The sequence below is a fragment of the Tachypleus tridentatus genome, chromosome 13 (genome assembly GCF_004210375.1).
Source record: "Tachypleus tridentatus isolate NWPU-2018 chromosome 13, ASM421037v1, whole genome shotgun sequence".
NCBI classification, from domain to species: Eukaryota; Metazoa; Arthropoda; class Merostomata; order Xiphosura; family Limulidae; genus Tachypleus; species Tachypleus tridentatus.
This window is the reverse complement of record NC_134837.1, coordinates 131,557,327-131,575,510: the sequence shown is the minus strand read 5'-3', so window position 1 is coordinate 131,575,510 and position 18,184 is coordinate 131,557,327. Positions and strand designations below refer to the sequence as shown.

Sequence of the window (18,184 nt, the reverse complement as noted above, 5' to 3'; positions counted from 1 at the left end):
CATCAGTGTTTGCTGTGTGCTTGGATGTGAACTATCGCTGTAAAATACCTATCAACGCAAGTTCATAAATTACTCATCACTGACAGGAATAAAGAAAACCAAAAAAAAACAATGCCCAAAACAAAGAACCCTTTAGAACACTGCCCTAAGCAATAAACCTTTAAAATACTGCCCAAAACAAAGAACCCTTTAGAACACTGCCCTAAAAAACCTTTAAAATACTGAACCCCTTTAGAACACTGCCTTAAACAAAGAACCCTTTCGAACACTGCCCTAAACAAATAACCCTTTAGAACAATTTCATAAATAAATAAAACATTAGAAGAACTACTGCTAAAAAAATAAAGAAAACAAATAACCATTTAGAACAATTTTAGAAATAAATAAAACATTAGAACTACTGCCAAAAAATAAAGAGAACAAAGAACCCTTTGGAACAATTTCAGAAATAAATAAAACATTAGAACTACTACTGCCAAGAAAATAAAGAAAACAAAGTCATTTAAAGCAGTCTCAGGAATAAAGTATATTCAGAATTGCTGAATACTGTAGAAAACGATAATTTTATATGTAATAACGAACTCTGAGTTTCCATCATATGAGAAATTTATGTTTTTCTTTATCCTTGTTATGCTCATTTTGACTAAAAAGGGCCCGGCATTGCCAGGTGGTTAAGGCACTCGACTCGTAATCCGAAGGTCGTGGGTTCGAATCCCCGTCACACCAAACAGGCTCGCCTTTTCAGCCCTGGGGGCGTTATAATGGTACGGTCAATCCCACTATTCGTTGGTAAAAGAGTAGCCTAAGAGTTTGCGGTAGGTAGTGATGACTAGGTGCTTTCCCTATAGTCTTACACTGCTAAGTTAGGAATGGCTAGCGCAGATAGCCCTCGTATACCTTTGCGCGAAATTCAAACCAAACCAATGGACTAAAAAGTGAAAAAGTTTTTCCCCTCCAAAAATCATTGAAGTAAGTAAGATATCTCTTTGATAATTAAATTAAATATATTTAATATTTTATAATTTTAAATACCTTAAACTGGTAAGGAGTTCAAGAGAAGTTCTATACAATGTCAACGGATGAATATTATGACTACAGAAACCCATATGTTTTCAGATTTATGATTTCGTCTGACCTTACTCATACACTATCTCTTTCTACATTCCTCCCTTCTGCCTCCCAGATTCGTCCTGTATGAAAATTAACGACCGATGACGAAACTGGCTCCCTCCCCGCACGTGGGAAGAGAAGACGTACGAAGAATACGTAATTCTGCGTTTTCTTGGAGGGCTGTAAAAAAGTCCTGCGGCTTAACCGTCCCACATCAGAAGGCCTTATGTTTCTTTAGTGTTAGGACAGACAGAATGCGATAGTATGGCAACTCTCAGCTTCCAGAGGTATGGCAACTCTCAGCTTCCAGATAACCTGATGCCAGCGTTGTATTTAGAACTTGTTTATATGTCAAAAATAAGAAGTTAGATTATATTGGATAAAACCAATGAAACATAAGGGTAAGAAAGCAGCACGAGTTGTAGCAGTTCGATTTGAACGTATTTGTACGTAAGTAAATCTGAAACTGAGAACGTGTTAAAACAGTTACTTAACCGAAAAATGTTCTACAATAATCGAATGAGATTTGAAGGAACTCGTGTGAAAATCAAATATCTTGACAGCCGTATTTAATATAGAGAAACTATTACAGACCACATTACGTATACCATCAAAAAATTCAATTGTGTCTCGTCAGTGTAATATGCCGTACCACCACTACCAGCCTGACAGATGTCCCACGCCACGTGTCTGTAGATATTGACTGACCTTAGGAAAACCTGGTAAGTAGTCTCATCTTTCGAACTGCTGTAGGTGACTTTAGTGCACGAGCACAGAACAATCTAGAGAAAACTACTGTACTGCAGATATGAATTCAACAACTTCACTTAACACGTTAAATATGAAATAAATACCTAACTGATAATTCCTCATCTAAGTAACAAAGTTTTGATATAATCATGCCTTTCAGTGGCACAGCGGAATGTATACGGTCTTATAAATCAAGAGACCGGGTTTCGAAACAGATAACCCGTTGTGTATCTTTATGCTTAACTACAAACTAATCGAATAATCATAATCTGGATTATCAACTTTACTTAATACTCATAATCTGGATTATCAACTTTGTGTGATTCTTGTAAGTTATACGAAACACTTTGATAAGAATCTTAATACTCATAATCTGGATTATCAACTTTGTGTGATTCTTGTAAGTTATACGAAACACTTTGATAAGAATCTAAATACTCATAATCTGGATTATCAACTTTGTGTGATTCTTGTAAGTTATACGAAACACTTTGATAAGAATCTTGCGCATGTGTTCGGTACATTTTGAAACCGAAGAAATTTTTATTCTTTCATTAACAGATTTCTTCTTCCTGTCTGCTGTTCAGTTTCTGTTTATATTTTTATAACTCTGTGTCAGTTCTTCCTAATGTGAGTAAATTGTTAACAATATAACTATATCTAACCTTTTTATTTTCTACGCAATAAAGTTCCAGGAAAACTGACAACCTTTCTAAATATTTAATGAAAGTTAACGTCATATCACAAATGTTTGTAAAAACACTGTTTTAATGTATTTTCAATTCTATAAATATCTTCAAGGCTTAACGTAAACCTAAAATTTACTTCCATTTCTTATGGTTTCGTTTACGAAACAAACTGTGAGATTCCTATAGTATTTACGCGACTCTGGGCATTTTGTTAAGTGAGAGTATACGGGGTTATATATTATGCGGAGATTCGGAATGATCATTTTTAGTTTTCTATTTATTTTAGTTATGTTCAGTAATAATTTTAATTTTTGTTTTGTTATAACTAATTTTCTGTGTATGTATCTCAAATAATTACCCTTAACAAATATTTCTTTATTATCCAGATAAGAATAAGCGTATTATTGAGAAGTCTTGAATCATTGATATATTTTTGGTTAGTTGCCCTCCATGAATGTGGATTAATAAAGAAACCAAAATGATATTCTAATTCTCAAAATGACCCGGCATGGCCAAGCGTGTTAAGGCGTGCGACTCGTAATCTGAGGGTCACGGGCTCGAGTTCCCGTCGTACCAAACATGCTCGCCCTTTCAGCCGTGGGAGCATTATAATGTTACAATCAATCCCACTATTCGTGGGTAAAAGAGTAGCCCAAGAATTGGCGGTGAGTGGTGATGACTAGCTGCCTTCCCTCTAGTCTTACACTGCTAAATTAGGGACGGCTAGCACAGATAGCCCTCGAGTAGTTTTGTACGAAATTCAAAACAAAATAATTCGATTTGTTCGTTACCGTGTGTGTGTGTGCTCGTGCCTGAGGGGGGCAGAGTGGGAGGGAGTTTATATACTGCATCATATTAAATAATTCTATGTTGTCTGTTATAACACTCAGTATGAAGAACTGGCAAAATAAAATTAAGGGAAATAATTTTGTGTGTGTATAAAATACGAAGTATTCTTTAGTTAACTAGTGGCCCCCTAGTGGCACTCCGCTAAAACTGGGTTTTGATACCCATGGTGGGTAGAACACAGATAGCACATTGTATAACTTTGCGCTTAATTCCAAACAAACAAATGAGCAACTAGTGTGATCAAATATGAGGGCTGTTCAAAAAATACGCGGACTGACGTCATAAAACAAAATGTACTTTATTTAGAAGTTACAGGTCTGGGACCCCTTCAAAGTACTCTCCTCCCCAACGCACATACTTATCCCAACGGTGTTTCCACTTGTTGAAACAGTCCTGGTACGCTTCTTTTGTAATGTCCTCCAGCTCCTTCGTCGCATTTGCCTTAATCTCGGGAATCGTCTCAAATCTTCTTCCTTTCAAGGGTCTTTTGAGTTTGGGGAACAAGAAAATATCTCAAGGAGCAAGGTCAGGTAAGTAGGGGGGGTGGGGGAGAACAGTGATCGAGTGTTTGGCCAAAAAACTCACGAGTTCTGAGGCACAAATTTCGCAGCAACGCGGTGCATCTTCAATTTTTCGGTCAAAATCTCGTAACAAGATCCAACGGATATCCCACACTCTTCAGCAAGCTTCCTGACAGTCAGACGTCGATTTGCCCGCACCAGGGTGTTGATTTTGTCGACGTGTGGGTCGTCAGTTGACGTGGAAGGACGTCCAGGACGCTCATCATCTTTAATGGACTGTCAACCATCCTTAAAACGTTCATGCCACTTGAAACATGCCGTACGCTTCATAGCAACATCACCGTAAGCAGTGTTAAGCATAGCAAAAGTTTCAGCCGCAGAGTTTACAAGTTTAACACAAAATTTCACAGTGAGTCGTTGCTCCTTCAGGTCATTCATTCTGAAATCCGCCAAACGAAAAAATCGCACTTCACTTAAAACCGCGTAGCTAATACACAAATGAAGATATCTGCAATCGGAAAATGGCGTCGTAATCAGCTGATCTGTGCGAACCTAGCGACACCAAGCGGATTTCCCTGGAACCAACTGGAGCCGCGCAATTCAAACAGTCCGCGTATTTTTTGAACAGCCCTCGTATGGTATTAATTGTTTTACGTTACAAGAATTCCTGCAACAAACTCATAATTCTATAAACAATGCTAACCCCATTAGCAGTTCTGAGATTAACGTATAGCTTTCAAATGTTTTGGGCTCTTTCGTTTTGATTTCACTTGGGAAAAATGGTAAGAATGCATCTTATAATATTTCAGAATTCTTAGATTTTAACGGATTCTATTCGTGAACACAAGTTGAATAATATTGGAAAGTCGTTCTCCATGAATATTAACTTATGTTGACTTTTTATTTTTTCTGGCAAAGCCACGTTGAGCTATCTGCTCCATGCATCTCAGGAAATCGAGCTCTAAACGAAGTTAAAACACGCTGTGGTGAGGTTATCTATTCCTGTTTTATCTTTATCTTGTTTGGTTTTAACAACTGAAATACCACTGTAAATGTGGTTTAAGTTAACTTTTCTTGACAATTGTTCAGTAGGGCTAATAAATGTTGGAGTCGGAGACAATTGTCGTTGACGCAGATAGCCTAGTTCTTTTGCACCATAAAACGCTAAACCAACCAACCAATCTTCTTGTGTCATATAAGGCAGACAAAAGTTAATTGGCCCGGCATGACCAGGTGGGTTAAGGCGTTCGAGTAGTAATCTGAAGGTCGCGTATTCGAATCCCCGTAACACCAAACATGCTCGCTCTTTCAGCCTTCGAGGCATTATAACGTGAGGATCAATCCCACTATTCGTTGGTAAAAGAGTAGCTTAAGAGTTGACGGTGGGTGGTGATGACTAGCTGCCTTCCCTATAGTCTAACACTGCTAAATTAGCTCGTGTAGCTTTGCGCGAAATTCAAAAACAACAACAACAAAAAACAAAAGTTAATTAAATAAACAGTTTTGTAATTTTCTCTTTTTGAAAAAGGTTAAAAGTGCCAAAAGCATATCCCTGTATTTAGTGATGTGCTTATCAGTCTATAGTGATTTTAAATTGCATGTCTGACGTAAGGAGCCAAAATATTTTGGTAGTTTCGAGTCTTAAATCAAACAGAAAAAAATATCTAAACCTTCAATTAAAGAGAATAAAATACTGAAAAAAATTTAAACCTTGTGTCACACAAGTAAAAACGTGAAACATAAATATTTAAAGTTACCATGGACTAAACAAGCGGAACAAAATAAAAACAAAACATGCCATAAAATGTTTTGTTATACGTTTGAATCCAAATTAAGAAATTCCATTTTTCAAAATACAAAATTATCCCTTATCAAATGGTTAACGTGCCGGAAATGGATCTCTCCTCACTGTGGGCCCGTGGGTGCGGTATATAAGGTTAGGTAAGAATTGGTGCTTTTTTCTCTGGTTTATCACTTTAAAACTACAGACATATGCATGCAGGTTACTCGCGTGCTTTGCACGAATATTCGAAATAAACAGTTAGAATACTGTTACACCAAGCGGTTAACCAAAGTACTAATTTTTTTCACTTGCAGCTTTTTTTGAAACAAAAGTTTCTGACTGTTGAATTGTGCCTCGAGACATTTTTATTTTCCCGCGGAATCTCTAAGTTGAAATACATTTGTCGAAAATCGGAGTAACATTGTAAAAATAAATATAATAACAGCTAAATACAATAATTTAATATAACAAGTAAAAACCAAGTAACATTTATATATATCAAGTAAAAAAACGGGTAGTATTTATATATAACAAGTTCGTTTGTTGTAAGTTAAGCTCAAAGCTACACAATGGGTTATTGTGCTCTGCCCACCCGGATGTCGAAACCCGATTTCTAGCATTGTAAATCCGTAGACATGTCACTGTGCCAGTGGGGGTATATAACAACTAAAAAACTGGTAACATTTATATATAACAAGTAAAATATAGTAATATTTGTATGTGACAGGTGAAAACTGGAAGTTTTTGTATGTAGCAAGTAAAAAATTGGCAATATTTATATATAACAAGTACAAACTGGTAACATTTGTATGTGACAAGTAAAACACTGGTAATATTTGTATGTGACAAGTAAAACACTGGTAAATTTAAGAAATATTACTGACATTAAAACTATAGTATCGTTATGTGATAGTAACCAAGCTATTCATCTGGTGTGTTAGTAGTGTTTACATACTTAGAATTATTAGCTGTGGATATAACTCTTAATTACAAAAATAAAATAAAAAACAACAAATTATCCCCAAGATTTGTAATAAGAAAAGTTGATTGTTTTGGGACTTGTTATAGAATGAGCTAGTTACATATTGCATACTTATTTCATGCCAGCTGAATTATAGTTCTTTACGAAATTAGAAATTACTTCACTATCTAGCAAACGTTTTAGTTTGTCGTGACTTTATGTTTATTGTGCTTGGTATTCTTACATTCAATACACATCCTACCAAACAAAACTTTATAAATGCCCCCCTTCAGCGATAAGTCTGATTGCTTATAAAGTTAAAAACGGCGTTTCGATACCCGTACTATAACCCGAACTATAAGAGACAGAATAACAGAACTTTCTCTCAAATATTATCTAAAAGCAGAAAATAGAAACAAACTAACGGCATCACTACACAAATTATCAAGTGCACCAACAAAATACATATCACCTTACAACATATTTCAAGAATCACAATCCACTCAACAAAGAATCTAAATAAATAAAATCTATGTTTATAGCATGAATTCCTTTTTTTTTCAGGTACAGGGCACACGACAGGCAAAACTTTCGGCGCCTGTCGTGTGAAAGTGGGTTTCCTCGGGGCACTCCCGTTTCCCCCCACATCAAATTCTTCAGGCATTGGATTTCTAGATCCCAGCCTAGGCAACCTTTTTGCCAGACCCAGAATCGGGCTGTTTGGTTTGATCTGAATTTGAATGAATTACATTCATGTTCACATCTCCCCAACTTTTTCATTTCGGGACAGGTCCCGGCCTTTCTTTCCACTGCTGCCTTTGCCTCCACCCAAAAGAACATTTAGTGAGACATTCTCCACCCAAAAAGTCAAGAATAATAACGATAATTAATTTATTAAAATAATAATAAAAAAAACCCACCACTTAATCTTAATAACAATCCGCGAAAGGGGACGAAGAGGAACTACAAAGTTCCTGAACACCCCAGTTGGAGAGAGAACTCTTCTGATTTCTCTCTCTCTAAACTGAACCCCTGCCACGTTAGTTTAGTTAGTTAGTTCGATACCCGTGGTGAGCATAGCGTATTTAGCCTATTCTGTAACTTAATAAAAAACAACAAATATCTATAAATGTTAAAAAGAAAATAGCGACATAAATCTTAAGTTAGCATTAATACCCGAAAGTCATCTTTAGTCATCGTTAGCATGAGGAAGATGTAGCAACCTTATCCTAAGTCACTATTAACACGTGAAAGATGTAGCAACCTCATTATAAGTTACTATTAACACGTAAAAGATGCAGTAACATCATCTTAAGTCACTATTAACACGTAAAAGATGTAGTAACATCATCTTAAGTCATCATTAACATGTAGAGCATGTAGTAACATCATCGCAAGTCACTATTAACACGTGAAAAATGTAGTGACATCATCGTAAGTCACTATTAATATGTAGAATATGTAGTAACATCATCGTAAGTCACTATTAACATGTAGAAGATGTAGTAATATCATCGTATGTCACTATTAACACGAGGAAGATAAGCAGAAGAACTGAAAATCAGTATATTGAGCATCTACGTGTAGTAAATGTTGTTACTAACGGTTAAAATCTTTACTATATTTGAATATTCTTTAGAATAAGACAGGTATAAACAAACTCAAATTTCTTATTTTGTTGTCGTTAAATTTAATACAATGAAATAGGCTTATTTTGATGAGCATGGTATGTTTTTTTATCACTTTAAAGATACGTTTTGTTCACAGATCAGAGACCACTAAATATTTATGTATAGCCGCCTCTCATTCTGAAGTAATAGCTAAAAGGAAGGAAACCTCCAACAGCACACACCGCCTCAATGATTTTGTCCTGCTCTTCAAATTGAGTGGCTGCCATTTTCACAAAACCGAAAACGCGGCACCATTTCTTGTACGATGAACCATTTGATTTCAAGTCCATCACTCTAACCACTAGGCCATGCCTGGGTTTAATGATTTCGTAAGTGTTAATAGGTTTATTTTTCTCTAAATAAACTTCCTATTAGTGGATTTAGCAACACTGGTTGGCTGCTTTCGTTGACTCCAAGTTTACTATGCATGTGAGAAACGGCGGGATTTCAGTGATTGCATAGATATAGTAGAATATAATGCAAACAGGTAGAATACCAGCCACCGGATCAATATAGTAATTACATATAACTACAATGATATTTCCATATTCTAAACTGAATATTTGTAGACTACATTCATGTAACTAATTAGGTTTCAATATTATTATTATTTTAACAATTAAATAACATACGACACATTTATGATGAGCCATTCCACAAAAAATCAAAAAATTTCGTAAAGATTTACCTTTTTTTTTTTTTTAATTTCGCGCAAAGTTACGCGAGGGCTATCTGCGCTAGCCGTCCCTAACTAAGGGAAGGTATATAGTCGTCATCATCATCCATCGTTAACACTTGAATCTACTCTTTTTTAACCAACAAAAAAAATGACCGTCACAATGTAATGCCCCCACGACTGAAAGGGCGAGCAATTTTGGTGGGACAGGGATTCTAACCCTCGACCCGCAGCTTACGGATTGGGCACCCCTAATTAGCTGACTTCACAAGTGATTTTCAACTGATTCAGAAGTACAAAAGTGAGTTCAAAGTACAGAAGTGGTGGTCTAGTGATAGGAAGATCCAAGATTCGAACCACAATATACCGCTGTGCGGGCGTTATAACTCTTGCAGTCAATTCCACTATTCATTTCAGACCAGCCGCATAAGCAGCAGGTCATACTGGTTCGCTTATTTAAGGATTTCTTCTTCTAACCTTCTAGCCCACATCTCTCACAGATTTTGTTATAAATTTAAATACTTAGCCCCTGTCCCTACTGCCATACAAAATCTTGTCCTGACATTTTGAAAAGGCAGTTATCTCATTCAACCAACTGATGATGTATAAGCAAAAACCTGCTGCACTACACACAAGGGATTGGCTGAAGGTCATACTGAGTTTATTATAATTTATGTGGTCTGTTATGTCGCATCTTAGTCTTACGTTTTCCTAGTACAGAGGCCAAAACGCAGCTGTGAAGGAACGTATGTTGTTTTTTGTTGTTAATTTTTTCTAATCGTTCTAATAATCTGTCATTTCTGTTTTATTACGAACAATTTCCTTCCCACGGATATCCACAAGATATAAATATTAGTTTAGGTGTATGTGTGCGGGGGGGAGCCGTTTTGGGTTTAATAGCTACTCTCTGTTCCTAAGTTTGATTTTAAATTAATTTAACCTGTTACGGTTGCTAACTGAAGGTACGTAAGTATGATAACTAGGCCAAAGAATACGATCAGAAGAATACATCCCAGTGAAGATACAGTTAACTTCCGATTGAACGCTGAAGACAAAAATGACGTAAATTCTTATCCTCACAACATCTCACGTGTAAAACGCCATTAGATCTTTTCCGATAGTTGTTCAGAGCAAACTACAGATGAACTTTTAGCAATTGATCGTTAGAGGGAAAATAATACCAAACACTACTAACAGGTTTTTATAGACCGCCTATCTCCTAACATTTCTTAGCCTCTTAAAATGACTTGTTTGCTTGTTATTAACCGTAAATATGCACAATAGCTATCTGTGGTGTGCCAACCTGAGGGATCGAAACCCAAATTTTAGCATTATAAGCCAGCATTATAAGCCCTCAATTCTGTGTTTCAGTCACCAGGACTTTAACAGTTACATTCTCCTTTAAACATAGTAACGGGATGTGAGGTGATTTTAATATTTACTAGTACATAAAGCACTCGAATAATGTAGTACTATTTACTACTACTACTAAAGCACTCGAATAATGTAGTACTATTTACTACTACTATGTAAAGCACTCGAATAATGCAGCACTATTTGCTACTACTACGTAAAGCACTCGAATAATGCAGCACTATTTGCTACTACTACGTAAAGCACTCGAATAATGTAGTACGTCAGTTTCCTGTCCACTTGCCATGCACAAACCATTGCCATTTCAGGTAGCCAAAAGTCTAAGAGTGGTAATGAATAAACATCAGACATGATATTAGAGTAACAGAACTTCCTGTTTTATTATGAGGGTTTTCACTTAAGTATAAAGAATTTATAAAGAATGCTTTTCAGAGACATTTTGTTACTTTCAATATGCATAATTCATTCTTCTATCTGTCTTGTATAGATGGTATGGAAATGATGACCAAGTTCGACATATTTGTTCTGAAGACCGTATTTTACCTTATAATCATGTTTCTCTTAACCATAGCTCTGCAGCAATGTTTCCACGAGAGTTGGAACACAGTCATGTCAATTTTATCTCGCACTTATTGTGCAGCTTTTTATAAACCGCGAAAGCTGATTGACCAAAGATGATCAGAGGAAAAATTTCACGGTTTGAGGTGAGAGATTTGAAAAGCATGTGGTTAAATGTTTTGCTACAGTTCCAGTTTTTAACTAATTTTCTCGTGAATATAAAAACTGGTTTCTATTCACGAATGTAAGCTTGTTAACTCTGATTTATGAGCCCTCGTCAATTAACAGTGCCAGCTTCATCGCAACGACTTACCGGATTGAATAATTCTCAGTCATAGTTACGGCCCTCAAGTTATGGTAAGGTCACTACTCCAGATTGTGCTGAGATCTGGCTTCAAGGCCATTAGATTTTGAAATTCTCTGGGTCGCAAGTTCTTGCGCTTCTATAGTGAACACTTCAAAATGTTGTTATTTGGTTCTGTAACAGTCTCGTGCTATACACTTCACGAGCCATCAGTCACATTTTGGAGACATTTTACATGCTCAATTAGCTCTCTTGGATTTATATTGTGAACATATTAACTGTAGGACTAGTGAAACAAACCAGAGAAACTTCTCAATCACAGCGCTATGCTAGTGATGCATAAACATACTGTTTACTACCTCAGTTGCCCCACAGTGGCACAACGGTATGCTTACGGATTTACAACGCTAGAAACCGGGTTTCGACATCCGTGGTGAGCAGAACACAGATAGTTCATTGTGTAGTTATGTGCCTAACTTTAAAACAATCAACCATCTCAGTTGACGAACCCCCCTGGTGACTCAGCTGAAGGGTTTATAATACACAAGTTTTGTTCAATACCTGCTGAAGGACAGTGCGGATATTACATCATCCAGTTCTACGCTAAAACGAACAAATATTAGTTCCAAAGCAAAAACTGGAAAAAATAACAATAAGGTTACGCCACAAATAAAAAAATACTTTGTTTAAATATTTAACTATCATCAACTCGTATAACATGTATACGAAACAAATAAAAGACACTGTAATAACTATTAAAATATCTGTAAATCTATAACGTGAACTTTCTAGAAACCTCAAACTACGTGCGAGAACGAAACTAAAACTGTCGTCTCTGGAGAAAATACAGTACCAGTTCCGATGCCCGGCATGGCCAAATGGTTAAGGCAGTCGACTCGTAATCCGAGGAGCGCAGGTTCGAATCCCGGTCAGATCAAACATACTTGCTCTTTCAGCCGTGGGGATGTTATAATGTGATTGTCGATTCCACTATTCGTTGGTAAAAGAGTAGCCCAAGAGTTGGCGGTGGGTGGTGATGACTAGCTGCTTTTCATCTAGTCTTACACTGCTAAATTATGGACGGCTAGCACAGATAGCCCACGTGTAGCTTTGCGCGAAATTCAAAAACAAACAAATAATTATAACAGTACCATGTATAATCGACTTTTACGGGAATAAAGATTAAAAAACAACATAAAACGAGAGGGTGTGTAGGAATTTCCTATGTTACAACATGAAGAACTGACTTTAATTATACGTATTTTATCGAGTAAAATGGCGTAATCACGTGAGGGTTATAGGTGTTTATAACGCATTACTTATTAATTACGAACATGAACATGGTGTGAAACCATGTTTAACCTCTGGTCAGTGTATTATACTGATTATTATAATAAAGTTAATGATGTGTTTGCTTTTGTTATTTCAGATCGAAATGGAACAAGAACGGTTATTTAAGAAGGAAACTGTGTGAAACTGAACAGTGTTTATTCACATATAAGTTACACAGGTTCTTAATACAAAACGTTTCAAATAGAGATATACAATATAGGAAATTCGTGTTTCATGTGTTTCTTAAGAAAAATATATAATTACGTGTCCATTTTACAATAATTCAAGACTTCACAAGTGTTACATGTTAATGTCCCACGACAAAATACGATTTTGAAGTCCCCTATTATTTTTATCAAAATTCAAAAAAGTTGACAACTAAGTTAAGACATTGTTAAATGTTTCTATTAGACTAAATGTAGGGTAACACATTCCGACACGAACATTATCTGACAGAAATGTAGTTGACAGCTCTTTGACCTCTGGTTGCTGTATGTATGTTTGTGTCTTTTTCTCATAGCAAAGCGAAATTGGACTATCTGCTGAAACCACCGAGGGGAATCGAACCGCTGATTTTAGTGTTGTAAATCCGTAGACTTACCGCTGTACCAGCAGAGGACTGGTCGGTGTATGTTAAAGTTATTTTCATAATAAAGTCACTGGTGTAGTTGTATACATTATTTTCGATATGTACAGCTAAATGGAGGGTTACACATGAGAACAACTTAATTACTACATCGTAAAGTGTGTTAGATTAAATGGAGAGTAACACATGTGGACAGTTGAGTTACTGTATTATTACGTCGTTCAACTATAGTGAGTTTAAGCCCATACTTTATACTAGATGGACACTACAGACACTTAATTCCCATCAGTTAAAACACTAAATATTAATCAGTTTCGTCCTTAACTTATACTACATGGACACTATAGACACTTAGTTCCCCTCAGTTCAAGCACTAAACATTAATCGTTTAGTCCTTAACTTATAATAGATGGACACTATTGACACTTAGTTCTCATCAGTTCAAACACTAAACATTAATCAGTTTAGTCCTTAACTTATACTAGATGGACACTGTAGACACTTAGTTCCCATCAGTTCAAACACTGAAAATTAGTTAATTCAGTTCTTAATTTATTCTGTATGGGCACTATAGACACTTAGTTCCCATCAGTTCAAACACCAAACATTAATCAGTTTAGTCCTTAACTTATACTAGATGGACACTATTGACACTTTGTTCCCATCAGTTCAAACACTAAACATTAATCAGTTTAGTCCTTAACTTCTACTAGATGGATACTACAGTTACTTAGTTCCCATCAGTTCAACACTGAAAATTAGTTAATCTAGTTCTTAATTTATTGCCCCCCCGCTAGTACAGCGGTAAGTCTCCGGATTTACAACGCTATAATCAGGGGTTCGATTCCCTTCGGTGGGCTCAGCAGATAGCCCGATGAGGCTTTGCTATAAGAAAACACACACACACACACACACACTTAATTTATTCTGTATGGGTACTACAGACACTCAGTTCACACCAGTTCAACATTGAATATTAGTCAGTTTAGCTCATAGCGTACACTAAATAAGTGTTATAGACACTTGGTTCTAAATCAGTTCAACATTAGATAATTTGGCCCATAGCTTATACTATATGGGCACAACAGACACTTAGTTCTCATCAGTTTAATACTGAATGTTAGGCTGTTTAGTCCATAGCTTATACTAGGTGGGCACAACAGACACTTATCTTCCATCAGTTCATCATTGAAAACCAGTCAATTTAGTCCTTTACACATTCATTTCTCATAACTGGCAACTCCAAACGATGTAACTTATCTCGGTTCAACTCTTAAAAAAAAGTTAGCTCATCTTAACCTCAGTCACAGAAACGGTGAGTTCAAAGGTAACATTACTCAACTATAAAACAATGAGCTTCTAAGACAATACATAAATGCAGTTGAACCCTGTTGCCGTGAGAATTATGATCAACGGCTATAAATTTTCAGTCATGTAAGGCTCATTCTCTCTTATTTTTTTCCTTGACCGTTGACCGTAGATCCCTAACTAAATTATTTAAGATCTAGTAAGTCTCGTGACTATTGGACTACAACCACCACTCGATCATAAGAGGGACGTTTTACATTATGTATTAGTTATGATAATAAGATAAATTATGGAGCTTACGTAACAAACAAATTAGTGGGTGGCAAGAATCACCGGACCGGAAGTTTGTGCCCACGTGGGAAACAAACATTTCAAGCTAGACCTGATCTTCCACTTATTTATCTATTCTCCACGTGTAAGTTGTTCAAAACAGATTGGCAATTTTGAAAAACATGACTTGGGGGCGTAGTTGAGAGTACCACCTACTTCATATTCCCCCTTTCACTAAAACAGTAATTTATATTTACGTATGGTTCATGAAGTCCTTTGAAGTTGTAGTTTGTTGTAGAATTTGTACTTTCTACTATGACAACATTCAATTTCCTCAAGTACATATCTCTTGTTCGTACAAGCCAATAACAGGAGATTCTATTGAAGTCAAACCTTTGACAAAGGTTCTGAAAAGGCGTATTGAAAGTAATAAATCTAGGGGAAATGAATTCTGCTTCGAGAATTCAGCATTCATAACACTTCAGCTGCTGCTCCAATGTCCTTACATTTTTTGTTTCTTTTAGGGATGGTGGGGGAGTTATTGTAGGAAAAGCGTTTTATATTGGCAAAAAAAAAAATATATATAATAAAATCCAGCGCAACGTTTTGGTACCGTTAACGTCACTTCAATGGTGTGTTCTATTTCGAATCCACTTCTTTATCCAACAGCTTTTCGTCACAGTTACTGCGGTATCAGTTGTTTTTTTTTGGAATTTCGTTCTTTTGACATCTTTTCATCGCCGTTAACGTGTCATAGTTGTGTTGTTGTGTATTATATTTGGAATCCCGTTAATTACTGTTCATATAAATCATGAGAAAACTTAGAAGGTGGACGGAGGTTTTGTTTCACCTCGTGTGTGTTTGTCAACAAGATTTCTCGAAAACAGCTGAATGTATTTGTATACATTTGGATTATGACCTAGTTTAGAAGTTTTCAGTTTCTGGAAGATCAAGGTCACGAAAAAAAAAACCCAATCTTTTAAGATGGGAACTGATTTTCCACACTATTCTTGCCCTATAATTTAGTAAAAAAAGATCTGATTGTGATGAAACTTGGTGGACATATGTAAAATAATGTGCTGCCAAAAATAGTCCGTGCCTGTTGATAACTATGGACATACAGAAATATTCACTTGTTTTTTTCAGAGCCCAATATGATCAACACTGCATGGCAGAAGTATGCCCTCTTCCAAGTGCCCTCTGGTTGCAAGTCATGTACCACAAACATTTAGATTTTTCAAAGTTAAATAGTTCGAAACGAGTTGAAGAGCGAACTTTTGCTCTTCATCGTCTTGATAAAATATGTGAAAATACGCAAAATATGTGAAAATATGTTTGTTTTTGAAATTCGCCCAGAGCTACATGAGGGCTATCTGCGACAACCATCCCTAATTTAGCAGTGTAAGACTAAAGGGAAGGCAGCTAGTCATCACCACTCACTGTCAACTCTTGGGCTACTCTTTTATCAACAAATAGTGGGATTGGTCATCACATTATAACGCTCCCACGGCTGAAATAATAAATAACAAATCAGTAGATGAGGGGTATTTACTAAATAACAAATATTTACAACATGTATGTCACTCATAGAAAACAAAGTAATTGTTTTAAAGATTTGGAACTGGTTTTGAATTTTGCGCAAAGCTACACGAGAGCTAACTGCGCTAGCTGTCCCTAATTTTGCAGTGTAACACTAGAGGAAAAGCAACTAGTCATCACCATTCACCACCAGCCCTTGGGCTACCCTTTTACTAACGAATAGTGCGATTGACCGTAACATTATATCGACCCCACGCCTGAAAGGGGGAGGATATTTGGTGCGACGGGGATTCGAACCCGCGGATTACGAGTCGAGTGCCTTAACCATTTGGTCATACTGGGCCCTTTTATCATCGTAATCCGAGATATTACTTCAAACAAAGTATTAAGATGCACCCCAGCGGCTCAGTGGTAAACTTATGGTATTATACCATTCAAATTAAGGGTTGAATTTCCGCATTGTGCAGTTGGTCCTTACCAAAACAAAACGAAAAACTAAAGAAGGTTCGAATGAAGAACTTAAATAAAAAAATTGTGATTGCACTTATCACATAGCTTTCAGATCTAATTCTGTGAACATAAAGACTTCTGAGGTTGTTATACTTCACGAAACTAATCATTACACCTTAATACACGTTTTAGATGTATGCTTTCTATGTCCTAGACGGGGGGGGGTCGATTCCCCTCGATGGGCTCAGCAGATAGCCTGATGTGGCTTTGCTATAAGAAAAAAAAACACACACACACCCTAGACGGGAAAGATAAGACATGCCCTTTGTGTAAATTGTTGAAACTGATAAAATGTTTAAACTCGATTCGTTGGTCAGACCTTTCAGATATTAACCATTACCAGTGTGATAAACAAAACTGCATTATACTATCTTCATTGTGATAACATCCAGACATTTCGACATTTCAATATAAATATCCATTGAAATCAAAACAGGTTGAATAGGTTGATGAAAGGAAGTCAAAGGGTGCCACCTATCAGGAGGTCACGTGACGTTACAATTCTACGAAGTGGTTTCGAGGGGCCGAGAGTTCAAAAGTGTGCTACTAGGGGCGGATAGCTACAATGTGCATTACCTTAGAGCTAATAGTTTCAAAATGCATTGCTAGGGGGCGAATAATTCCAAAGTTCGTTTTTGGAATGACCGATGAGATAATATTCGTGTGTGGGCACATGATTTGTTACGCAGTTCGCTCGCGAACTACATGCTAGTCTGATCATGTCTGAACATGAATGTCAAACTATGCTATTCATATAAAGCGCAACCAGATATCAACGTGTATCAACGGAGATCACGTCATAACGAAATTTGTTTTGACCGCAACGATTCGGAAATTCTCAGGCACAAAATGGTTATTCTCTTTGGTATGATGACATCACTAGTTTTTGCAGCACACCATGTATTACAGTTACAAACATATATCATGTAGTATTCTTAACCATAAATACGTTGTTCCAATCCTTAGTATTCAACCTAATCATCGACCTGATGTTATTTTACCACCCGAAATAAGAAATGATGAACCAATCTGAAAACGTAAGTATATCATGCTGTTATTTACTTATAATTTCATTTATCGCCATGTTTCTGTCTTGTTATATATTATGTTAAATATCTGTCCCTACAGTTATTATCTTCACAAATAATAATGTTTTTTACTAATTTCTCTCTCTCTACGTTATATTTTTATTTTATATCTAATGGAAAAAACAAACATGTTTTTGCTGATAACCAGGAAGTGAAAAAGGACCAGAATCAGTCGTCAGTCTACACTATAACCAGGCTTGTCAACCATTGTATGACTTAAAGAAGCTCCAGGTACATCTCATGCCTACTGTAAATGACTGCTACTTCACTCTAGCAACTTACAGTAACAGTTTCAGTATTCATATT

At 36.4% G+C, this 18,184-nt stretch overlaps 1 long non-coding RNA gene across 1 annotated transcript; it reads left to right on the top strand.

The window, feature by feature from the left end:
- Nucleotides 1-1,327: 1,327 nt before the first annotated feature.
- LOC143239041 (uncharacterized) lies at nt 1,328-16,860 on the top strand. The gene is made up of 3 exons (XR_013020987.1): nt 1,328-1,832; nt 8,431-8,662; nt 15,888-16,860. It is a non-coding gene; the product is annotated as an uncharacterized LOC143239041 (long non-coding RNA).
- Nucleotides 16,861-18,184: the final 1,324 nt, after the last annotated feature.